This window comes from Schistocerca piceifrons, chromosome 5 (genome assembly GCF_021461385.2).
Source record: "Schistocerca piceifrons isolate TAMUIC-IGC-003096 chromosome 5, iqSchPice1.1, whole genome shotgun sequence".
Lineage (NCBI taxonomy): Eukaryota > Metazoa > Arthropoda > Insecta > Orthoptera > Acrididae > Schistocerca > Schistocerca piceifrons.
This window is the reverse complement of record NC_060142.1, coordinates 371,035,129-371,062,163: the sequence shown is the minus strand read 5'-3', so window position 1 is coordinate 371,062,163 and position 27,035 is coordinate 371,035,129.

The following is a 27,035-nucleotide window of genomic DNA, read 5'->3' as shown; positions in this document are numbered from 1 at the left end:
AAAAAATGTATCTTATGTTGAATTTGGTAATCAGGTAACCAAGTAAGGAAATATGTAACGTTGGATAAAAAAGAATCAAAGAGCTACACCGATGCGACATCCATATGAAAGCCGCTCATGGAAAGTGGATCTTCCATTCAGCCTGTGTAGTTTATGTATGTCGAGTGCTGGTTACTTTGATACGGTAAATGTCTTTCATAAATCAAGAAAAACTAGATATGATGCTTGTTTATGGAGGATATAGAAAGAATAGCATGTAAGTTGAACAGTATGCACGAAGATATCCCAATAGACTTCGTCCAACATAATTGACAAGTCAGTGAAGTGCCTCTGGAATAAGGCAACCCAGAGGTGTTCGCAATTTGATGGAAAACAAATTTCATTTGTATCATACGTGGCTTCAGCAGCAGATTAACCACAAGATTTAAGAATATCTATCTCTAGAATCTGATGTGAAATCACAACATTAGGTCCTTTCTTGAAAGCAGTCTTTTTACCAAAGCAGCTAATCTTTAGAAAAAGGGGAAAGCAGAATGTAAGAAATGTGCGTTATTGTCCCATTGAAAATCCGCATTGACTGAGACGGGTTGAACGTCAGGGGTGTGAACGTCTAGTGTGGTATTGTTAGAGACATCGCAATCAGTCCTCACTGGAGAAGGGCTAGTGGATAAAAGATACGCACAATTTCTTACTGATGTGCTACAACCTCTCCTAGTGGACGTACCACTTGTAATACGTACATGTATGTGGTAAGGAATCTCTTCAGTGTGTCCAGAAGTTATTGCAACAGCGAATGCAAGTGCGTATCACAATGGACGATGATATTTATTTTAAACATTTGACAAAATAAACTGAATTTTAAACTAATATTTACGATCAGATGACTTTTTTTTTTTTAAATTTTCATATGGTTTCCTGTAGCTGATGCAGTTTTGCAATGTAAGTGGGTCTTCTGAGGTTAAACTAACGATGCGAAAATTTCACTGGATAATTTCTGTAACTCAGTTTCCTGTTTTCCTTACACATTTCTATGAAGGCTCCGGCAACGTCAACCGTAGGTATTTGGTTAATCAGCTTTAAATTCCACGTCATTTGTCTTCCAGTTATTGTATCCGTTCAACCACATACAACCCACAATGGTTGGTATTTGTTTTAATTATTATAAACAATTCCATAATTTCGTTAATTAAGCTCTTTTAACTACATAAAGCTGGAGGGTCCAATCAGATCCACGAGACAGTCCCATGCAAAAAGAAATTCCGCATAAAGCGCTAACAGTTTCACGCTCAAAACAGATAATATTATAAATTCTCCGAACCCAATAATCAGAATTGAATTCGTGTCTTTTAGAAGGACGAGATATCGGCGGCAGAAATTTCTGCAGTTCCATTTGAGAAGGCGAGGTTGATAACTACCTATATCTATGCAATCAATATACCTATGATAGCAGACTGTAAGTTATTAGTCAATGAATTTTTACAGTTCATTTGGGAAAAAGAATTACGACACCTTAAACGTTTCGCGAAATGTATCAGGCGATCTGCTTAGCTGAGTCAGCGTGTACATGTCTCGACATAGGCTTGAGTTTGGTACCATGTACTAAGCAGTATCTGTGTCGGTTTGGGCAGATAGCTACAGTGTGTTTCACGCTAAACATGTGTGTGCTCCAGCAGTTCTAAATGTTTCGCTGTTGAGTCACGTTTCGGAATTATTTCCAGAATTTTTGAAATTAGTTGAATATTCGAGTGTACTGTTTCTCAGTAGTGAATGCTGGACAGAACTTTGTAATTTTTCGTATGTTAGCCACGTTTTGTTGTTAGATTTATTTTATGATTTAAAGACATCTGAAGCAATGATTCACCACAGATATCCGAGTACTCAAATTGTTATAGCGCACCACTGGGTCAAAATGAGTGTAAGGAGTGCAATACGTATGGCATAAAACGACTTCCAAGGTAAATTTATATCAAGTTAGTAGAAATTTGTAAGAAGTTTTAAAATTATTTAATAGCAGTTAATAGATGAAGAAACATATGCTCATCTGCCCCGTGATTATACAGGCAATGTAATGTGGGATGACAGACAGAAGGCCGGAATATTTCTTATTCCGAAATTTATTCGCTGAGGAAGAAACTCAGTCGTCACACGAATAGAAAAGTGGTGGGGTACGTATGCGGTTCTGCATCAGATGTGTAAAAAAAACCTCTTCAAACAGGAGTTTACATACAGGGGCATACATTACTACACGTCATATCACTGACTTCAGTTAGTGATAAAACATGTTGTATCCTGGGTAATTTCAATCATTCTGGATGTCGAATGCCTTCCCTGTAGGAAGTCAGATAGATTTCACAAACTACTATCATGTGAAAGCCTGCTCTCACCGTTATTCTACAAAACTCAAAAGGCAGTAGCTGCTGACGGACACCTGTAAAGTCGCGTAGACAACGTTTTTTTGGTGTATGTTTGAGCAGTGACTGAGAAACTTGTGGTACGGATCTGTTGGAGCATCTTTCATATTTTATTTCTAAATGAGGAATCTTTTTTTCCTTTTTCTAGTACCTCCGAACAGTTTATTAAAGTATTGATGAGTGTCTGATGGCTTTTGAACGTGCCGGTACTTGTCAGGAAGATGTATTCCGCTTTAGTAGTTGTACCAACCCTCTTTGAGTCCCCACCAACGATATACAGTAGCGTAGCTTCCTGTCTAGTTAGAGTTTCATATGTATGGAGGAAACGAAAGATTCCCCCACTTTGCGAATAGACCGTTATTTCTCTTCAGGAAGCTACTGTTGGTTGGCTTTCGAGCAGTCTTCGCCTTGACGCGTTAGGTGCAATGTGTGAATTTGTGACTGTGCTTTGCCTTTGTTCAATACCTGACCATGTGTCTTCAAAGTACGTTACTTAGGCTTTAACTGTTTTCTCTGAACTTGCTGACTAACGGACATAATCTCTGGATGTAGAACTTTGTCGTAATTTGACTCCAATTTGGCTCTAGATTCATGAGTGGTTGCCCCCACCTACGCATAACCTCCCCCCCCCCCCCCCCCCTGCATTTGTCCATATTTTCTCGCGGAAGATACAAAGGGCGCATTGAATGTATCGTCTTTAGTGATCGTCGCATATCCTTTGCATGTCCTTTTATGACCAGTTTATAGTAATTTCGTAGTTATTTCTTTGATAGACTGAGCCGATCCTGTATGTGACCTTGGTTACAGGTACAGTGAGAGATCCCTCGATGAGCAATGGCGATTAGCTACATTGACAAATATGAAGAATTTTCATTAGAACAAACGGCGACATGTATGGTGAATTTCTACTCATTAGCTGTTTTCGAGATTTAATTCATCTTTCCGATATGATGTCTGAGTGGGTAACAGCGTACAACCAGTTCAAAGCTCCATTGATTGGAAAGAAACTGCTTCTATACTGCAAGTTATTACAAATAAAATTGATCTTTACATTTATGAAGAATGTATAATGAGATGAATTATGATGCAGAATTATTCATTTTCTGGAGACTTCCAGAGTGTGTACCCTAATTACCGTGAAGTGTTCCTGCTCATATACGCACATCAAAAAGAGTTTTGCATCATCACGGTTCGAGAGTTACGGAACCTATACAGAAAAATGGAATAGAGATCAACATAAACATCATTTCCGTCCTTTTTATTGCTCATGAGAGCCACACATTGCATGTTGCATTTTGTACCATCAAACAGAGAAACGTTCAGAGATGGTGGTCCAGATTGCTTTACACACCGGTATCTCTTATACCCAGTAGCACGTCCTCTTGCATTGACGTATCGCGGCATACTATCCACAAGTTCATCAAGGCACTGTTGGTCCAGATTGTCCCACTCCTCAACGGTGATTCGGCGTAGATCCCTCACTGTGGTTGGTGGATCACGTCGTCCATAAACAGCCCTTTTCAATCTATCCCAGGCATCCAGGAGTGTTTGATAGGGTTCATATCTGGATAACATGCTGGCCACTCTAGTCGAGCGATGTCGTTACCCAGAAGGAAGTCGTTCACAAGATGTGGACGATGGGGGGGGGGGGGGGGGGGCGAACTGTCGTCCACGAAGACAAAAGCCTCGCCAATATGCTGCCGATGTAGTATCACTATCGCTCGGAGGATGGCATTCACGTATCGTACAGCCATTACGGCGTCTTGGATGACCACCAGCGGCGTAAGTCGGCCCGACATAATGCCACCCCAAAACATCAGGGAACCTTCATCTTGCTGCACTCGCTCGACATGTGCGTGCAAGGCGCTCAGCCTGACCGAGTTGACTCTAAACACGTCTCTAACGATTGTCTGGTGAATGCACATGCGACACTCCTCAGTGAAGAGAACATTATACTAATCCTGAGCGGTCCGTTCTTCATGTAGTTGGGCCCATGTCTACCGCAGTGCATGGTGACGCCATGGACGCCGGGAGTGAAGCTGCGCATCATGCAGCCTATTGCGCACAGTTTGAGTTGTAACACGACGTCCTGCGGCTGCAGGAAAAGTATTATTCAACATGGTGGCGTTACTGTCGTTGTTCCTCCGAGCCGTAATCCGTAGGTGGCGGTCATCCAATGGGGTAAGGCATGACATCGACAGTCCCTGTCTTTCTGTATCTTCTCCATGTCCGAACAACATCGCTTTGGTTCACTCCGAGACGATTGGACTCTCCTCTTGTTAAGAGCCCTTTCTGGCACAAAGTAACAATACGGACGCGACTGAACCGCTCTACTGAACGTCTAGGCGTGGTTGGTGGAATGACTGGCACTTATTGGCTATCGTAACCCCTCCGTCTAATAGGAGCTGCTTGTTTACATCTGTGAGTGGGTTTAGAGACATCACTGAACGGTCAAAGGGACTGTATCTGTGATACAACATCCACAGTCAACGTCTATCTTCGGGAGTTCTTGGAACTGGGTTGATGCAAAACTTTTAGGTGTGTGTATGAACGTAATAACACTATTCACTACAAATGTTTTTTATTCCAGTCTTTGACCAGAATGTAAAGTCCTTCGACGATGAACGGTTTCAATCAGTAATGACCATCTTACAACCTACAACATAAAAAATGTACAGCTAGTGGGCAGTCTATCTTTCAAAATAATTCAGTATTTCCTGTCACTATATACTCTGATGCAAAATGGGGATATACAGATAAAATAAGGTAAAGCGTACCTGTTCTACACCATGTCCTACTGTGATAAAGCAGTAATGGCACCGTCAGACCATAAAAATCCACTCAGAAAAGCATCATCACGTAGGACTAAAATGTGGTGTAAAATAGGTCACATTTTGCGACTGGTGTTATTGTACAAAACATACTGAAATGCACCACAAATATGTTTGCCTATATGCGTCATAGATGTCGCTACTGTGAGCTTGGATGTGTTCTTCAGTTTTGCGAAAGAACCATAATATGACGAAAATTCAATAGGTAAATTACATATAGCAGTGAGCAGTGCATGGCTCATGTTCGTGCCATCTATTATGTGACATCTAGTTTTTTAGTACGGTCGCCTCGTCATTTTAAATGCCTTATTATCTTTGCTGGACGGCTATTAGTTCCTTGTCGTGGTGTATAGTGGTGGGGGATCGTACCTGGAGAGGTTGGAGTTGGAACATGGCAGAAGTGCGGTCGCGCTAGGGAGGCGCAGACAACCAGTACCCGGCGACCGTTCGTGACACAGGACGAAGTGTCCGACGGACGGAGATGGCAGCGGGATCGACCGTTGGTCGGTCGTTCAGTTGGTCGCCTCTTTGGGCGACATGTATTTGGTTTTAGGACCGTTTCTGGACCTCGTCACTGGGTCATCTTGCTGGACGTTCCTTCTTCTGCGGAGACGTCGTGGCGAATGGGCAAGAGTTACCTCTGCATGATTGGGAACGAGCCAGTGTGCCCGGATCGCCGTTTCTCTCAATTCCCCACGGGCAGCGGACGCTGATGGTTTGAGTGCCAACGACCTTGTTTGGTTGTTGGTCGGTCGTCTGGTCAGACGACGTGTGTTTCGTCACCGACCGTCCTTCGGTTCAAAAAAAGGCTCTGAGCACTATGGGACTTAACATCTGTGGTCATCAGTCTCCTAGAACTTAGAACTACTTAAGTCTAACTAAACTAAGGATATCACACACATCCATGCCCGAGGCAGGATTCGAACCTGCGACCGTAGCGGTCACGCGCTTCCAGACTGAAGCGCCTAGAACCGCACGGCCACACAAGCCGGCGAACGTCCTTTGGATTTGTGTGTGTGTCCGCCGGTCATTTGCTCTTGTTGTTCATCAGTGATTCGTTTTACGAGTGTTCGAGTTTCTTGTGGCGTGTTTCGTGCAACACTGTGTACCCTGCGTCAGTTCGACTGAGCAATGCTTTAAATGCTGTAATACTGTCTGCGTAGTGCTGCAGCCGGTTGGTCGGCTGCGACAGAGCAGCAAGTGAGTGTTTTCTTACTGTGTTGATGCTGTCCGCCAGAGCGTGAAGTTCTACAGCCGTTGCGATGTTCATGTATGTCAGTAGTTATTGTGCCTTGGCTTATTAACAATCCAGTATTTGAAGAAGAGTGTCACGATCTATTCGCCTCGCTGGCATTTTGGTTTTAGTGTTGTTGGTCTGGTCACCGAAATCAGGTAGTTGGTTGATTTGTCGACTGTCGGTTGGGTTGCTTTCCGATTTAGAGATTCTTGGTCAAGCTGTCTATCTCGCCTAAACAGGCGATAGTGTTACAATTCCACGCCTACCCGTGCAAACTTCTGAGCGCTGTTCCGTGTCTGTCTCATAGTAACTTCCATGTTTGTGTTTTAGTTGTTTGGCGGATGTGTGGCCTTCAGTCGAGTGTTTGTATATCCTGAATTAATGTTCCTCTCTTGCCCTTTAGACATAAGATTCTTATTCCTTATATGGTGCTTTCAGCTGTATTTTGCTTCAAATCTTTTCAGGCCTGAAGGCGTTAAATTATTGTGTTGATGTGTGTCCTTAAGTCGAGAATTAATATTTCTTAAATTGATGTCCTTGTCTTGCCCTCGAGGCATGAGACTGTTATACTTTATTTCATATCAAATGTTTTAAGGTAAGGTCTTCTGCCTGTAGATTGAAACTCCTCTTATTGCTTAATATGCGATCTCCAACTTAGTTCCATTAAAATTAAATTCCTTACACCTTCAGCCAATTACATTTAGAAAATATTCTTGGGTGAAACCTCCAGAAGAATCTTGTATTTCAGTTTTGCCTAGACCTGGTGTCTTGCATTTAGAATGTGACGTTCTGCCTATCTAAAGTTAATCAAAGGAGGTCCGTTAAAGTTTTTGTAATATTAGGTGTTGATAAATAAAGTTTGTATGTTGAGTGCAACTGACAGGAACTCATTTTTGCCAATTCCCACATCCTAATCCGCTCTGTCCTGCTAGCCCAGGCATTTCAAGCACACAGTAACATATAAAATTATTTGAAGGAGATGTATAGAGATAATAGGTTTTGACACATTTTTGTAGAATTTATGGTTAAAAATAAAGTATATGTAACACACTGCCTATAGCAACCTATATATCACGCGTAAAAGATAAAATCTCTATATGAAAAAATAGCTGTATGGAACAAAAGACAGATCAATGACTAGCACCTTCTGTTGACTTGGTCGCCACGATGTCACGTAGGTGCGTATCGATCGCAAGAAATTAACCGCTAGAGGGCTTTACTTACATCGTAATACGTCTCCACAGAAAAGGTTTATACAACAATAAATAAGATTATAGTGTCTGTTCATACAGTTCATGAATAGATAGGATATAATGAGTCACAGGATTAGGGCGACGAATGTATGTAAGTAAGGCAAATGTATACCGTTCTCGACATATATGAGCAACAAGGCTAGGTATAACAAGCGAGGTATTAAATGGTTATTGTTGAAATCGCGAGGGTTGGAATCTCGACACATTACAGAGCCTGGGCTACCCTCAGGGTGCAATCTATGGTTTCGAAGCACATTTTGCTGTTGCCGTCTGTCTGCATGCATGCCTGTCTGTCGGCAGGTAGCTGTAATCCATCCGCCATAGCTGCCGCCACCGCCGGCCTCCGTTTTAGTTCCTGTCGCACTTCGGCGACTCCTGTCGCCAGTGGACGCCACCCTCAATCATGAACACCTCCACTACCACCATCAACTACACCTCCCCTTCGCTTGCCCCCACAGTAACCTCGGGGAGTGCTTTCTCTGGGCATACCCCGTCTCATCTACCTCCCCTACTCACAGTCTCCTCCCCTTATATATCCTCTTCATCCCTGTATCCCCACCTGAATGTTGCTCCTTCCCCTGCTCCTGCCCCTGCTCCTGCCCCCTCACACAGTTGTCGCCCCCCCTCCTTACCTACCCCACTACAACTACTCCTGCTACCCCTGCCCGAGTAACCACCCACCACACAACAGTCGCCACCACAGAGCACCCCACATCAATACTCAATGCCACTGCCACAGATGAGGGGAATGCCCCCACCATCTCACCATCCATTGAGTGACTCATCCCTCCCCTCATGCCACATCCGCCAAAAAACCTTCCAAGCTCCTCGGTGGCGACCTCACCTCCACCCCTTCCTCCAAAAAACCCCCACTCATCCCCCTTTCCTCTGATCCCGCCATGGATACCAGCCCTCCTCCCACCTCCCCAGCCCTCATCCTGTACACCTTCATCCTTGCAAACCCTGATCCGAAATTCCTATATGCCCGCACCCTCATCTTTGAAATCCAGAAGTACATCCCCAGTGAACCCATTTACCCTACTTATACCTCACAGAGGCTCTATTTCTTTTATCAAGTCCTCCTATCCCTCTTTCCATACTGCTCTCCTCCAGCGTCTTCCCCACATTACTTATGGCCCCCTGCTGTGATCATAAAACTAACCCTGAGGTCACTGAGGTGGAGGTGTTGGTGGAACTGAACGCTCATCGCACCCTGGAAATCCTCTCAGCCCAGCATATTTACATGTCCTCTGGCCTTACGTTCCTCATGCGTGTCTTTACTGAGTCCATCTCATCCATCAATCACCTCCTCCCAGATGGGGCCCTGATGTTCAACCACCGCCAACCTGTTGACCTGTCCCATATCCCTCCTCAATCCTACCTGGCTTTGCTGTACACCTGTACAACACCACCTCACCCAAAACTGCAAGAGCCCCATCGTAAATCCTCTCACTTCCTTAAACAGTATCCTGACCTTGCCTCTCCCCCTTCTGCAACACATGCAATGGACCCCACCCCACCTACCCTCCAACTAAAAAGCCAAACCCCTCATACCAACCTGAGCCCACTGTCCCTATTCAGCCCATCGACACACCGATCCACCCCAACAATGCCCTCCACCCTCACCCTACAGCAGAAGACATCATCCAGTTTCTAATCATTGTCCTGCAGAACATCCAACCGTTCCAGAACCCCCACACCCTCCAGCAGATTCTCCTCGCTGCCCTCACAGTTTTCCATTTAAATAACTACGCCACTTACTCCTACAACCAGGCCCACTTTACCTTCACCCACCTAGACACCGTCATTTAAGCCCCTCTTTATTCGCCATACTTCCTTCCACCTTCCCACTTCGTGGTGCGCCACCAGTATCGTCTCCTCTACCTCAACATTTGCTCCCTCCCTGCCAACAGTTTACTCTCCATGCAAACCCAATCCCAGCACCAGGTTGACTCCTTCATCCTTAATGATACCTTCCTCCAACCTCCAAATATTGTATGCATCTCTCCCAATCTCCTTCACCACACTGACAATCCCCTTCCCCTCTCCTGAGATGGGGTCACTATTGGCCACCTCAAACTTCTCCCTGACCAGCCACAACTCCTCTGTGACCCAACTGAAAATCTCCTCCTCAGCATCTTTTCCCTACCTCACCATCACCTGTGCCACTATCTAAATCTGCCTCCGAGCTCCTCTACCCTTTCTTCATTTCCCATGTTCACCTTACCTTCTTCACCTATGTGATTGCTGCTGACCTCAACATCCACAGCCATGACCCTGCCACCCTTCCGGGGTGGCATCAGTTCCTTGTTCCACTCCATACACCCATCCTGAAAGTAGCACCATCCCCGATGTTATTCTCGCTTCCCCCAATCTCCTTAGTTGTATCACCGTGGGCATCCTGTGGCGCTGTTCTCTCCCGGCTTGATGGTGATGGGTTTAGCAGTCAAGATGACGTGGAACACGTCCGTCGATCACGAGAACGCCAATCTGTAACTATTAGGAAAAAAAGCAAACTCCTCGTGTGGTTTGGTTATTTTCAGATAATCTATCTTGATAATGATGTCACTGTCTCGACGGAACAGCACGCCGGAATGTGTTCACCGCCCTTGCTTGCAATGAAAGCAGTTGTCTGTCGATCTTCTTCGCTTATAAAGGTAGCGACTGCACCACTCGATAACACGATGCCTCCATTGATCTGAAATAAACGTAAGTCTCTTGCGTGTTCGCAATAGACTTTTCAGTTTATGCGAACTTGCTGACTATAGTTCTTATACCTGGTTTGAGAATGGTTATTCAAACGTTGAAAAATAGTGTCTTGAATCATCCTTCCATCACCCAAGCCGAAGCCACATTATGAATTTTGTGACGATTTTAAGTTGTTAATTATTATTTCGTCTTCAAGGCGTCGCTACGTAGCATATTAAACAACTGCATGACGTAACTCCAGAGATAAAATACCCTTGAGCGATGTTCAGAATGTGTCTTAATTTTGGTGTTAAGTTATTGCTGTTCACATTTAAATTATCACTAGTTCACTTGGCATTTTTATGTTACCCGAAGACTCACTCAATTTCACAAATACACTTCAAATGTCCATTTAATGGTGGAGGTGACGCGAAGAATTAAAGTTGAATTAAGGTTTATTGTCTTTGATAATTATTGTTTGTCCCTACGTTAAGCACACACACCGACATATCATTCAGAGAGTTATGTCCATTATCATCAGTAATCCTGACTTTGATAGTAACTTCTTACAATACAACGAAATTTCAATATCTTCGTGATTGAGTTTATTTGTGGCCTCCTCATGTCTAATAATCGAGTTTATGTCGGCGATCAGTCTCTTTCTGTGTCCTTTGATGTTCGTGACTATTACGTATCACGAAGGCGAAGTCCCATCACAAATTGGTAATCACACAATTTACTTTTCTGTCACATACATCAAAATCCTGTTATTTGTCCAGACGGTGAAGAAGATCCTACTTTAGTCCGACTTCTGACTGATACTTCCAGTCTATATCGTAAAACTTTTAACTTCAGATCGGTTTTAAAACAATCTAGTAGCGCTTAACATGCGTACTACTGTTGCAGAATACATAAGAGAAGTGAAGTTAACATCTCAATTGCCGAATTACATTGTATTCACAGCGAACCTACCGCTCAATGCGGCTACAACGCCGGCCAATGTGGCCGAGCGGTTCTAGATGCTTCAGGCTTCAGTCTGGAACCGTGCGACCACTACGGTCGCAGGTTCGAATCCAGCCTCGGGCATGGATGTGTGTTACGTCCTTAGGTTAGTTAGGTTTAAGTAATTCTAAGTCCTAGGGGACTGATGACCTCAGATGACCCATAGTGCTCAGAGCCATTTTGCAGCTACAACTCTCTTCTAGGATAAATGTTATCTTTGGTCGATTTGTGGTCTGGGCTTTAACCTTCGTAAATAACAATTTTTAAATTCTTTCTTTAAGGTTGCGTTTGAATCATGTGGTTTTCTTTCATTCAGTCCTTTCTTTATGGTAAGCATTAGTATTTATATAACACTCCTGTTAATCAAACTGAGAAGAGTATAAATTTTATTATCAGTAGCTGCTGTCACTGTCAGGAAGACTAATTTTGCTATTTCCTTTGCAACAAAAAGTGTGATTATTACGGGTTGTATATTTGGGGTGTTAAAATCGTCAATCCCATTAATAGTGACTACTTCCCTGTCCTTCTCACCGTCTCCTCTACCTGTGGCCCCCGTGCAGCTCCTCGCCGAGCGGCCCCTCCAAAATCCGTCCTCGACTACTGCCGCACTGACTGGGATGCCCTCCGGGAATCCATTACCGCACAGGTCGAAAGCTACTCCCTCACGTTTCACCGTCTTGCTGACATCACCCTTGCTTCTTCGTTCCTTCAGAAGACCGTCACTGACGCTGTGGATGCCCATGTCCCTAACAAACTCATGTCACCATCCTATGCTTTCTCCGCAAGCAGTCCCTCTTCTTCATGAATCCCACAGGCTCTGCCGCTCCATCCTACACGTCCGTCACCGGGATACACTCATCTGCCACTGGCAATTACAGCAACACATCCGGAACCTCTTACAGCAAAGAAACACCGGGACTAGCTCCAGACATGCACATACCTCAATGCCACCGTCCCTGTCAACTCCTCCAAGTACTTATCAGCGTTCCACCACCTTACTGGTAGCCCTCCCACACTGCATTAACCTCTCCTCAAAGACGATCGCCCATTCCCTGACAACCTCAGTAAGGCTACCAAATTTGCTTCCCACCTCTCCAAAGTCTTCTCCATTCCTGGCAATCCCCATTTTGATTACACCCTCTTCCCCACCATTCTTGACCACACAGATACCTCTATCCCACCACTCGCCCCTAGCTTCCTGTACTTGGATCAGTAACCCTCCTCAGACATCAACACTCTCATCACCACACATGACATCACACTCGTCCTCTGCCCCAAATGCAACACCATCCCTGGTCATCATGGCATCACCTACCGCCTCCTCTAGGAATCCACCACCCACCCCCATCCTTCCTGGCTGCCCTTGCTACCATGTACAATGTCCTCCTCTAAACTGGCCATTACCCCAACATTCCCATGTCCTGCTGTTCCCTAAACCCAACAAACCCCCATCTGATACCTCTTCCTTTTGTCCCCTCTGCTTCACCTCCATGTTCAGTAAGGTCTTCAAGACCATCCTCTCCTGCCATATTCGCTGCCCACGTCCTTCCCCTTAGCCCGTGTGACTTCTGGCCTTCCTTCTCAGCTGATGACCAGCTGCCAAACCTTACCAATCTTCTTTCCCTCCTACTTAACTCCCATTGCTCCTCTATCCTTGTTTTTCTTAACCTCCAGAGCACCGAAGACCATGTCTGGCATCCCGGGCTCCTCTTCAAACTCCAGACTTATGCTCTCCCTATCAGTTCCGTCTTTCTTGTTACTTCCTTCCTCTCCTGTCGCCCCTCCCATTCCATTATCCACATTCCCACTCCTATACCTTCTATACCTGTGCTGGAAAACATCACCTTCCTAGCCCTTTGTCGTAGCCTTCAACAGTCACAACGTAACATCCTTGACCAAATGGTTCAAATGGCTCTGAGCACTATGGGACTTAACATCTGTGGTCATCAGTCCCCTAGAACTTAGAACTACTTAAACCCAACTAACCTAAGGACATCACACACATCCATGCCCGAGGCAGGATTCGAACCTGCAACCGTAGCAGTCCCGCGGTTCCGGACTGAGCGCCTAGAACCGCTACACCACCGCGGCTGGCCACACCTTGACCAGTTCACCACTTGGTGCAACCAGTGGTTCCTTTGTATCAACCCCTCCAAGACTCAGGCGGTCATCATTGGCCACACCACCCGCTCCTTCTGCGTCCATGACTTCTACCTAACCATTTATAGCCTTCCTGTCCACCTCACTCCTACCCTCAAATACCTTGGCCTCACCCTTGGCCGCCACCTCACCTGGATGCCCCATCTCCTTACAATCCAACACAAAGCCCACAACAGACTCTGCCTCCTGAAACTTCTGTCCAGCGAGACATTGGGACTGCATCCTCCCTCCATCCTTCCAACCTACAAATGCTTTATCTGCCCCATCCTTTGTTATTCCAGTGTTGCTTGGATTTCTGCCTCCCTAGGTTCTATAACGCCCTCCAAATCCTCAAGTGCATTGCACCCTGCCTTGCCTTCCATAATCGTCTTGTGTCCCCCACATGCATCCTCTACAATCTCATCCCCTTCCCCACCATCTCTTTTCTCTTTTTCCTTGATAACATTCACACTCTTGTATCGCTCACCAATGTGATCCTCCCCCCCCCCCCTAACCTCCTGGTGTCCCCTTCCCCCCCATCCCCAGCCCATTGCCGCGCCTTTACAGTTGTGTCCTGCCCTCTTTCCATCTCCAGACCCTCCACCTTCTTTCCCAACGCAACTTCCAGCACCTACCCCTCCCGGATGATGAACTTTCGTCCTGGCATCTACCCTTCCTAACAACTCTAACCCTACCTTCCTCCCGCCTCCTCCACATGGCTTCCTCTCCACCCACATCCTTCTCCTTAGTGGCTTTCCTCATCTCCCTCTCCCATGCTCCCCTTCAGTGTCTCTGCACTCCCTCCTGCCTTGTGTTCCATTTTCATCTCTCGCCCTGCCTTTCTCCTGCGCCTTGGTGCGCTTTCTGCCCCTTTTTTTACCTCTTCTTCCCACCCCCCCCCCCCCAGTCCCCCACCGCATCTTCCTCCTCTCATCTGCAGCCTCTAGTCCATCAGCAGGTCCCTACCAGAGGGCTTTTTATTCTTCATGAGTGCTCCCTTATTTCCAGTGTTTTTTTAAGTGTCATGCTCCGTGTGATTTTCATCCTGTGGCTGAATTTTAACTTGTGTTCGCCTCCAGTGTTTTTTTAAGTACTCTTTGATTTGCCAGCTGTGTTCTTTTAACTTTACGTTGACTTTTTAACTGTACGCCAGTGCACGTCCCCATCTTAGTGTACATTTTAACTACTATCATCTCTATTTACTGTGTTTTTTATGTCCCCCCTTTTATCCCCCCTTTCTATGTAATGAAAAACGAATTGGCTGAAGAGTGGTGGACTGTGCCGCTGCCACCCCTCCCCTGCCCATATGGGGCAGTGGAATAAAATTACAATAAAGAAAAAAGAATTGTTATTGTAATACATTAGCAAATGAAGTGAAGTCGGCTTTGGGCATGAGATCACTCTGTCCATTGAGTACCCTTGTGATCTCATGTTTTTTGGTCTTACAAATCTTCAACTCCTCCAACAAATCGAGAGCACTAACTACCCTCTATCGCCTTGTGCAGAATACGCATACAACTCTTAATATTCCCTAAAGTGTGGCCAGTTTCTGCCATATGCATTTGCAATGCGGTTTTGTTATGTGCCAGCAAATGCTTCTTGAATCGTACTTTAAAAGAACGGCCAGTTTGATGGGTAAAATATTTGTCATAAATCCACAAACCCCAGAACTATCTAATTTATCAGAATCATTACTTAATTTATGTTTCATACGGATTTTCAGAGTGTTGTTAACAGGGAAACCACAACTAACCCTAGATATCCTAAAGCATATTTTTATTTATTGGGATAATTTTCCGTAAAATTTCATTGGATTAGTTTTTAGTTTTTATTTACTGTAATTTTCTGAGTATTTATGTGTCTGATTATCATTTATTTTCTGTTTTTTTCATCCAGTTGTATGGGCGCATAACATCAGTAGTAGAAAAACCGTTGGCTAGAGCAATTTGCTTTAAGATACTAAGTTCTTGGCGTATTTCATTGTCAGCCAATGATAATCGCAAGAGTCGGTGGATCATTAAGGTGAAGAAGACCCTTTTATATCCAGGCAGGTGGCATGAAGTGGTACCGATAACAGTATATGTACCTGTAGGCTTTCTGAAAATCGAAAATTTATGTCTGTTATCAACTTTCTTAATAGCAAGGTGTAAACAGATAATGGAGCTCGCTTATTGTATAGTAAAAGCTGTTTTTAGTGCATGCTGCCTATGGCTGGAGCAAATGCGGTAACCCCTGTCTTGTCACCTGTAACAGTAGCAAGATGTCATTGACATAACGTTTATAATATGTAGTCTTGTCTTTTAGTTGTGGAACTTAGCGAAGAACGTACATTCTAAATCGTTCATGAAATATCTGCTAAGGTACCAGCCAAACTGTTACCCATCCAAAGACCGTCTTTTTGCTGATATATTTTGCCATTGAATGTAAAAAAGTTGTAAGTTAGTGCAAATTCTAAAAGTTTTTTAAAATTCTGTGTATTATTCAGTACTAATTTTGTTATTAGTTAGCAGATTACAATTAATGATCTGTATCGTTTCCTTTATTGGGACACTACTGTAGAGGTTGTTTTACATCTAGGGAAGCTAGTGTCGCATTATTTGGAATCTATATATCCTTAATCGCATTAGCAAGGTCACAACTGTTTTCCAACACAACCTGCGATCTCAGTTGGGGGAGTTCAAGATTCATCATTTTTAGCGATTTCTTTACGTAATCGTTAGGCAGAAATTGGAAGCTGTCTATCTTATTCCGTTGATCTATCTCGAACTTCTGCATTAGGTCTTTGTGAACTTCTACTACCTCATTTTCAGAAAGGAATTCCTGGGCTCTCCTAATGTAGTCTTCTTTATACATAAGGATCGCTGTATTACCCTCATCTGCGTGAATGCCCATTGACTTCTCTTTTTCTAACTTTGTATTAAGATATTTAAGATACGACACTCTTGATTGATGGCAGTAGAAGATTTACACTGACGGATAAAACTTAATTAACTTTAACGGCTGTGTCCGCAACTCCTAGTTTCGTCACCTTAGCTGCTTCATACGCCATTTCAGTTTCAGCAATGACTCTTCTAATGATTTGGTTATAACATTAGGAGTGACATTACGTCGTACAACTTTATTCAGCAAGTATTTTCATCCTGATTCAATTCGGTAAGGTGCAAATGTACAGTATGAGTGATGAGGTTTTCAATTCTTACAAAATGGTGTTCTCACAAATCTATGTGAGGAAACGGGAAGAATCTATGTGTTCCCGATAACTTGGTCATCTCAATATGCAACTAATTCTACTAGCATTTCATCATTAAGAATATGTTCATTGCTCTACATCATTGAGATAATGCGCCAAGATATGAAATTTATTATAATACTTGCATATTCACACTAGTTACCAGCAGTAACGTAGCTCTTGTGTTCTGTCTATGTCCATATATGGCCGATGAGAAGTTGCTTTAAGTGTGACCTCACACAAATTTTTATTGCTTCAGTACCATCATTCGAAGTGACTTTAGGACGTCGTTCTTGAACATGGATCATTACTCGGTAAGTGGGGCCGATGTAACAGTTAAGTGTCCTCACATCGACCAGGTTTACGAAAAGTTTGGAAAGGGCGATTCACATACTGGGTCACCCAACCGGTTCTAGCAACAGACGCTGAGACCTTGCTGTCAACAGCTTGTAAAGATATGATGTAGCTGTGGCCGTGGCAAGATGCAGGCGTGCGCTAGGTCCGAGTAACGTGGAGTAACAAAACACTATTTACTTGACAATGAACGGCAACTTGCAGTCTGACTCCAGAGACAGATTGCTGTATAGATTTCAGTTATATGAATTAATCTTGTCTGAAAGAAAAAGTCAAAGATGCTAACAACAAATAAATGATTAAATAATTAAGCGCCAATCATTGCATTACCTTCTGAATTATTTAATAAACGTTTGAAGATATCCAGAACACTGAAGCTTGTTACAATTTCGTGGCGTTCTGTAGATTGTTAAAATATGAATATAATGATACAATCTATATTAATTTATTTTTATTTTCAGAATACCATTTTTTCTAAAATGCCTTGTGTGTCATAAAAAACTAAATAATGAACCTGTAACAGTAGAGCTCTCTGCACAATGCAACCGTTTAGCATAGTCAACATACATTTGTATATAGCGTGGAATCCGCGCACCAAAACAAATTTCGAAAAATTCGTGGGTTCACTTCTTGAGCCCCAAGCTTAGAAACCCACGCATTACCTTTTTCTTGTGAACTATAATGCTTCTGTCTCCGTGAATCACGTCGTCACAATGTCCGCGATTGTCATCTGTGTCAAATGTTGTCGTCTGACCCTAACGCTCTTCACTCGCGATATTAGTTTCTGCGATACCCAACTTCATCACCCACCGCTGCACATTGCTGATGTACATTACAGCGTCCCCACGTACTTTTTTCATGATGGGGTAAAAACGGCTTTGGAACCATGAGCCAAGAAGCTAAATTTCCTTATGACACAGGAAGCAGTATCTTCTTATCCACCCTCTTGATAACACATATCTGTAAAACGACCGAAGCTCTCTGTTTAGCGTATTCCTACGTTTATGTATAGTGCGAGTGAGACTCTAGAGTTCTGGCAGTCCAGACATTCAAACGTAACATATTCTGTACTTCTTCGTGCAGAAAATCTATATGCTGTTCTAAACTGTTTGTAAAATAGCTGTCAACGAATAAAGATATTTTGCAAAGACGTTAAGCAACCCGTTGCAATATACAGTATAAGTTTTTTGATTTGTCTCTCTCTGAGACGTTGCGGCGAAAGTCTAGGTACCCTATGGCCGCTTCCATGCTCTTCTAGTCAACCAGTGACAGTTTGTTGGCTCACTCTTGCCAATAAGTTTTAAACAGAGTTGGATCCGAGAGACGTAAGGTTGGTCGACCCGGGTCAGAGTCACCAAGTTTCGTGACAAATCTCCATTTACTAAAAGTGGCTGCTAACAGGCAAGGGGTTGCCGTCAAATCATTCGTGTGACGCTCCTGCCACACGGCTTACTTTTCACTAATTAGGCATAGTAAAGTTGTGATCAGCTGCGAAGGCCAGCTGATATTTAGATGTGAAGTGTTAGTAAAATTGGGAATCTTTGTGATCCTTACGAGCATGAAACTCTTTGTCTTTATAATCAGAAGCACTATACACTCAATTTCGTCATTCTGTCCAGTAGCGTATGTCCTTCTGTGTTTATCAGGAAGTCATGCAAGCAAAATTTAATGAGATGATTGTTGACATCCTCGACTCGCCTTCCACGTGTCTCTAGAAAGTCAAGTGCCTTTTGTCCTATTCTAAATTTGAAATCAATAGAGGTTACTTACTTGGGTCATCTATTTGAATAATATCCTGCACTTCTTGTGTAGTTTTTGTCTCATTTCATCTTGTACACACTTATTGCAGGGCATCTTCTTTCTGTTAATGATTGCAAACACAGCAGACGATGAAGTAATTAGAATTTCATATAGTTTACTTCCGTTAATCCGCTAATAATAATAAATATCCCGTTCTCAGCACCTAACTTTCGTGGTGTGAAGGTACGTATTGCCACTGAATGCTGAGTGCAGAATTGCTGTGACAGATTTTCAACAGTGTTTGTGATCATGTTCGACGAAATAACTTTCACAGACCTTTGCACTGATATTTTCTATCGAGCTATGTTATTATTTTAATAACTTAGAGAAGTGTTATCACCTTAGCCACTGTTACATCTGAAGTACTGTGATTACAAATAGCGGAAAAGATTCCAGTTGCAGCGTGTTAAACTATATGTAGGTTCCTATGGCACTCTTGTAATTTTTATAGGATCTCAGGCTCATTTTCACAATGGTTGATGTTCAGTTATACAAGCTATGCCTGCATTTTATTAGTTGTCCGGTGTCTTGTAAGTGTAGGTTACCAAGTTACTTTCTCATTCATTTGCAGAATAGTGTCACGAAATAGTTTATTCGGTCATTAATTTGTTTATAACTAAGAGTAGTTTCACTAAATCTGGGCTTTGCAGTCCAATCTTCTAAAACCGTAACCAACTTACAATGTTATATCAATTGCCTATCTCGATTTTGGGAAATAACTTGAGGCTCAATAGCTCATACAAAGACAATCCTTGCAAGAAGTGCTACCATCGATATGGTTATGGCGTGACCAGTCTTACCCCTTGGTTCACTGGAACATTCGGAGCTGTGAGCTCCTGCTCCGGCAAGAGGCGTTGTCTTCCTTTACCCTTCGACAACGCGAGATGAGGGCCATCGTTGTTCATGTTTCGCACTGATTAGTCGTATGCAGTACAACCGGAACAATAAATACCATCGGTTTGAAGATGTTGATTAAACATGTGTTGAAAGTTTCCTGTTAAATGGGAGGGCATTAATGAGTGATTAATCGTTTTATTTTGGGACAATGTGCGGATTACTCTCGAAATGGTCATTCTTAGCCAACAGCATGCATTGGTGGACTATATGTTATTAAAACTGCATGCAAAAGTATTAGTGTAATGTTTTAATTTCGAAAAGCCATTCAGTATTGGAAGTGGAACTACGTGTAAAAGCTAAAATGATTATCGTTCAATCTAGCCATCGTTAGGAAGATTGCTACTTACGAACTCAGTAAAGTAAATGGTATGAACTGTTAAACATTTCGAACTAACCTTTTCACTTAAAACTGTAGGACTTTTATAAGCGAAAGATATACGTTTACTTTTAGGTAACACATTCAGGTTTTATACAAAGCGTGTAGTCTCCGTAACCCATTCCTTTTCACATCAAGTCACTGAAACGAAAATTATTAAGTTCAGAATCAGAAAAGTACTGTGTGTGTGGGGGGGTGGGGGCGTTAACTTATACAGTATCCCATTCAGTGTCAATGCAAATAAACTTCAATTAGACTTCCTCAAGGAATATGGAACAGAAAGATGAGTCAAACGAACTATTTTCATAAGTTCTATAGTATGTTTTCGGATCTTTGTTGTAATGGAACACAGAGAGAATTTCGTGTGCATCTAACGCATCTGTACCACTTGTGACAAGAATATCCATGAGACTTGTGGGCCATAGTTCAAGTTACTGCCACTAGTTTGCACCACAATCGTGAATCCGCTGTCACTGGTAATGGCAGGAAAAAAAAAAAGTTGGAGGAAGAACGGATATTTTTTTTAAAATGTCCGAAAATTCGAAAAAAGGCAAGATTGTGAATAGCAGAAAATTAAAAAATCCAAGGTGAAAGAAAATTAGAGATTGACAGGAAATATAAATATCCAAGATGACAGATCCAGCCGAGATGTCTTAGTGGGAAATCAAAGAGAATACAATATGGTGTAACTGGTCATTTGTGCTTTGTACCTCATGGTCCCTCCTCCTCCTCTCTAGCCAGAGTGTAATATTAAAATGATGACCCAAAACGGCGCAAGATAGGTAGTAAAATACTACATAACCTCCACTTGACAGAGACATGTATTACTTCCATGAAAATCAAGGATATGTGCATATACATACATACGTCTGCATTTGATCAGCATAATATTAAAAGGATGTGTAAATATGGCATTAAACAACATTATTTGTGTGATAAAATCACAGACAGTTACATGCACATACTCACCTCTGTATTTAGCCAGTTTATTTTTAAAATGATTAGTAAACACGGTGCCAAGTTTTATTACTGCACTTGAATATCAGAGAGATTTTTGTGACACATATTCCTCTTAATTTATGAGCAATGAGCACATAAGCCAAAATGTTATTTACATTAAAAGGCAAACTGAACTGTGTAAGCACACACTCACACACAAACACAAACACACACACACAAAAACACACACACACACACACACACACACACACACACACACACACACATACACACTCACATCCACGCGCACACGCACATGGTATGGATGTCAGCTCAGGTCATTGGAGCTTTGTTTTGTGAGAGAAACAGCGCAGTGCAGGAGGTGTCTCCTCACGTCTGAGCTGTCCCGGTAAGAAGTAGCCAAGCCTGCTCTTCTAAGTGGGAGACAGTGTATGTAAATTCGCTAACCAGAAGATACCGCAAGTATGTCAAACGTTGCAGACTGTTCCCAAGAAGATGAAGATTCATCAATTTTGTCATGATAATCGGACATGAATTTGTTGTCGGCAGCTGTATGTGTGTAAGAACAATGAACAATTCCAGCTCTAATGCCACGCTAAAAAAATTAGAGTTGTTTGATAGCAGTAATAATTTGCTATTCCGCTTTCTTAATTTTCATCAGAACATCACACTATAAGACGTGAAGTAATGCAATGTGCAGGACCCTATAGATATATCTTAACGAAAAGACGGCGAATGTTTTCGAACATGTTGGTAAGGAGTAACAAGTCACTCCTAACATATAAATCGGGATATTCTCAAAGTGTTTCACTCTCGAATACATTCCATGCATTGCAAGCTGTTTGGTACTCAGCCTCCGCTATTGTTCAGCCTGGTAATCCACTATTAAACTTTTTGATTTACGGCATCTGATCTTCCAGTAAACTTGATTGTTGCTCATATATTTATGTGGGAAGGTTCCCATTTCATTAACTAAATTCTGGGTCATAAGTAAAATAAGTCCACATTATTCAAATAATTAAGGGATTGCAGTCTAGTGACATCGTCGACAACCACCGATAATTCGACAGGTAACCGTCACGTAAGTCTCAAAACAAAACTTGGAAATGACAGGGTGGTTACGTGTCGAAATAACGGCAATTGTCACCCGGCTATATTGGACGGAATCAGGGAGATGAGACCTGGGTTTAGCTTAACATCTTCTTTGTTATCGTCTGCCATCTTTTGTTAACATATGTTCGCGATTAACAAATGCACGATGTAATAGCTCAGATTGTGGAATACCATAGGCACTGTGTAGGGAGGTCAGTAGCCCAAACTGCAACTGGGCATTCTGTGCTTAGGTGCCCACTGGTAAAATAACAGTGGTATCTGCATTTTACACAGCTTTCCTGCTGCAAATATGGCACACCCTTGCCGAGCGAAGTGCTAATTCTTCCTCAGGATTCATTATCATTTTGTGTTTTGCTATAAAATGTTATTTATCGCCGATTGCATAGAGCGTTTCAGTGAATCATTCAGTACAATCGTTGCCTCAGCATAATGTAAACTACGAATATCCATGGTCAAAGCCAAAGAGTATGTATTAGGTAATACTGAATTGTTTATGGAAATGCATCTGATCGAAGTAGGAGAAATGTGTCATTGCTACGACTGCTACTAATAGGAGAACTCGGGGCAGAACGGGATAGTGGGGCACAATGGGACATTGCTCTTTTCTAGACTGGACAGTGCTGCACCCTGTTGTATGGGCATGTAACTATTTCTCCGAATGGAAGGGAACTCAGGGTAGCCATTTTGGTTTAGTGTGAAGCGCGAGATCTAAGTGATTGTTGTTCGTCACTTTACCGCTTGCGTTGTTCTAACGTTTGGTGAATTACAACGAAAGGTAAGCTGTTAATTGTAAATTGTATACCCTAAAATGACACATTCCCTTAAAGTGCATGGCATTTGTTATACTTTAGTTATTTAATGCGTTTCAATACGTCAGTTATTACACTTCATAAAAGTTGTAAACCTCAAAAGTGCTCTTGGGGAGGAACGGGACAGAGGAGAATGGGATAGTGTTTCGTTCAACCCCGTCATCTTTCCCACTTGCTGTTCCAGATGGTGTGAACGTGCATGAAAAAGACTGATAGACAGCAATGAGACGTAAAAGCGATGGAAATGGCAGTTTCAGCCGTTTCATCTTCCCAAATGGGATTTTTTAAAGCATCTAAACAGTTCAACGTACCGAAATCAACATTGGGAAGATATGTGCATAAAGCTACAAATAATCCTGTCTTCATAATTGACAAATGAGATGGGAAATTTAAAAAGGTGTTCACTGTAGGACAAGAACATGAGCTGGTAACATATCTCAAGTCAATGGAAAGCAGACTTTTTGGTCTAACAATAAAAGATGTCAGATCACTACCCCTACCAACTAGCTGAAAGAAATGGCTTAGCACACAGATTTGACAAACAAACTTGTCTAGCTGGACAAGACTGGGTTAAAGGATTTATTACGAGGCATCCTACACTGTCTATTCGCAAGCCAGATTATACTTCTGGTGCACGAGCAATGGGATTCAACAATGTAACAGTTTCACAGTTTAACCTTCTTCTCAATAATGTTATTTATAAGTACAAGCTGACTGGGAAAAAGGCAAGTAGGAGCAGTAACATCTTAAGAATGTGGAGAAACCGTCACAGCAGTCACCTGCATGTCTGTATCTGGGTTGTACATGCCACTCATGCTTATCTTTCCAAGGAAGAAGAAGAAACTAGAATTTGAGCTTGGATTGCCTCCAAGAGACTGGTATGAAGTTTACCCCTGGGGGTGGATCACTAGCGAATTATTTCTAGTATGGTTTATAAAATTAGAGGGATTTTCTAAGGCCATGAAAGAATCACCTGTGCTTCTAATTGTTGATGGACATTCAACTCACACTAAAAACCTGGAGCTCCTGGCTAGAGACAATGGTGTACTCTTTCTTTATTTACTGCCACGCACTTTACATAAATTACAACCCCTGGACGTAACGTTTTTCAAGCCCCTGTGGTGTTGTTATAGTGAAGAGTCTGTAGGTCAATTTCTAAATCTCACACACACTTTTTTCAACTAGGAAATATACTGGTCACCAGTTTGAACTGTGCACCGTCAACTAAATGCGCTTCTAAGTTTCCTGAGAATGATATTATCGCTATTTGGGGCCGCGTTTTTACGTGCTACAACGATGCCGACGGCTATAAATGGCTTTAAGAGAACTGGAATATGGCCGTCTGACCTGAATGTGTTTCCACACGCAGACTACCTCCCATCAGCGCCAACAGACATTCAGTTCGAAAACTGCGAAAGTCCTACTTCAAACTCTACAGATGGACAATCTAACACATTGATTACAGGCTCTCCAGTGTCTACTGAACCTGCCACTAATAGCCCTACGACTAAGACTGACTAAGGCTCAATCATTGACCCCCAGCCTGGATGTTCATAGATGCCAGACTCTCCCAACCAGCTATGTTTGCCGAACAACTCAGCTTTCCACATATCGCCCGAGGCAGTCATCCCAATGCCACTAATCTGTCAAAATACTCGGCGGACTAGAAGACGAAAAGGAAAAACCGTCGTATTAACACAGTCTCCTTATAAGAAGGAACTGCAGAATGCTGTCGCACGTAAAGTAGGCCTACAGAAAGGAGGAGGGTGCACAAATATGAACAATGTCAGGACAGAGACGTTAAGTGCAATGCAACTTAAAGCAAAAATATCAAAATGTACACTCAAACAAAACCAAAACAGAGGACATCGAAGACCTTAACACAAATAAAAGGAAGAAGAGGATGGAGAAAGGAGAATCAGAGAGAGAGGATGCTGAGTGTCTCTACTGTGGGGACTTCTACTCCGTTTCTAATGAGGCCTGGGTCGCATGCCAGAGGTGTTTCAAGTGGGCACACAATTCATGTACTGGCATAGACAGAGAAGACGAAATACTGATATCTGACAGTTGTCAAACGGACTAGCAGTTAGTCGTTTGGTGGTTATTAAGCATTGTACGTTTTTCAGAATGACATTAAAATATTTTCTTATTTTGAAGAATGAATTGTTTAAATCACACATTCCTTAGTCTGAATTGCCTTTTATGCAACATTTTGTCACAGTTTAATACGACATTCGTAATTCAAATTCAACATTTATGCAACAATTTTAAAAAAAAATAACGTTATCCCATTCTGCTCCGTGAGTGGGGCGGAACGGGAAACAGGCAAGACTTTCATTGAAAAAATGTAAAAAAATGCAAAATGTGTTTTTTAAGTGATTTTAAAATAAGGCACATTAGGTTTCACTTAAAGGTGTTTTTTCTAGCTCTAAGAAGTGTTTCCTTGTGTTTCCTTATTTTATAAAAATTGTTAAACATTAAGTATCCCGTTCCGCCCCGAGTTCCCTTAACTGTTACTGACCCGTATAAGCATAAACTATGAAATAGAGTTTCAGTTTGTAGCTGAATTTCTAAATCTCACACACACTTTTTCCAACTAGGAAATATACAAGTCACCAGTTTGAACTGGGTACCCTCAACTAAATACGCGTCTAAAGTTTCCTGGGAATGAAATTATAACTGACAACACTCACACCTCAAGATGGACTCACGATGATCAGTAATGACATTATTTTCTAACCTCTATCGGCTTCTTATTCCATAACGGTATAAATGTGTATTAGGAACCTGCAACATTAATACATTTACGTGTTACTCATGGCGGTGTTTCGTGATATGCATTGGTAAATTCAGAATTCTTTGACTTCTTCTTGTCTTAAAGACCATCCATTCTTAAAAAATATTCTGTGCTGTAGACGTTTAGAGAAACGTCTGCAATCTGTTTTTCGAAAGTGTAAACATGCTTGTGATCTGTGGTATCATGAAGTTTAATTTCCTTATATATGAAACATAGACACAAATTCAGCATATTTCTATACGGAATAGAAACCTGTTAGAACTGACCAGTTAAAAACGAGCATTGTCGTTTGACTGAATGTTTATTACTGGATATTTATTTTTTACAGCTGTGGGAAGTTTCATCCATACTCCAGTTTAACACACCTTATTTTCCTTAATGTTAACACAAAACTGAATATTTCCTTCAATTCTCAGCTGAAATTTCTCTCTCGAAAGCCTCGTTTTCGTAATATCATTAAGATACTAGTTATGTACTAGTTGCCACTAATTTTGTATGGAGATACATCTTACAGACTAGCAAGAAATTGCATTTCGTGGGGTGGTTAATCAGAGGAACTTTGCTATCGAAAATGTAAGGCACCCTCTTTAAAAGAAAACCTTTTATCCATCATACCAGCACATATTTGACTTCCCAGTACATTCTCGACGGGACTCTAAAGTGTCTAATTTAACATGTTTAGCGCTCGTTCTTCCATTCTAATAATATTATTGGTTTAGTCAGTTAAGTTCAGCATGCTAAGGTGAACACTGGGGTCTTCTTCTTATACTCTGGCGGACTGTCTCCTGGTACTGCTGTTTTCATGTTTCAACTGTTGCTTGTAGATTCTGTAACAATAAATGAGGAAAAGCATGTCTCAGTTGCGTTCAGAGATCTAAAACATATGTGATAAGTGTTTGAGTGAGAAACTGCATATTGAGAAGGAGACATTATTTTTGATGTGTGTCGAATTTACGGGAAGCAACTCTGCTCTCACTGCAACTGCTTTTGCAGAAACTCCGTTGCTGTTTTTAGATTCAGCACACTCCTAGAAATGAAATATGTATGGCAGCTGTCTGAATGATAGATTTCCTAAGCAGAAGAAGACCTACATTATTTTGACGCACGTGTCGAATTTTCGGGAACCGACTCTGATCTCG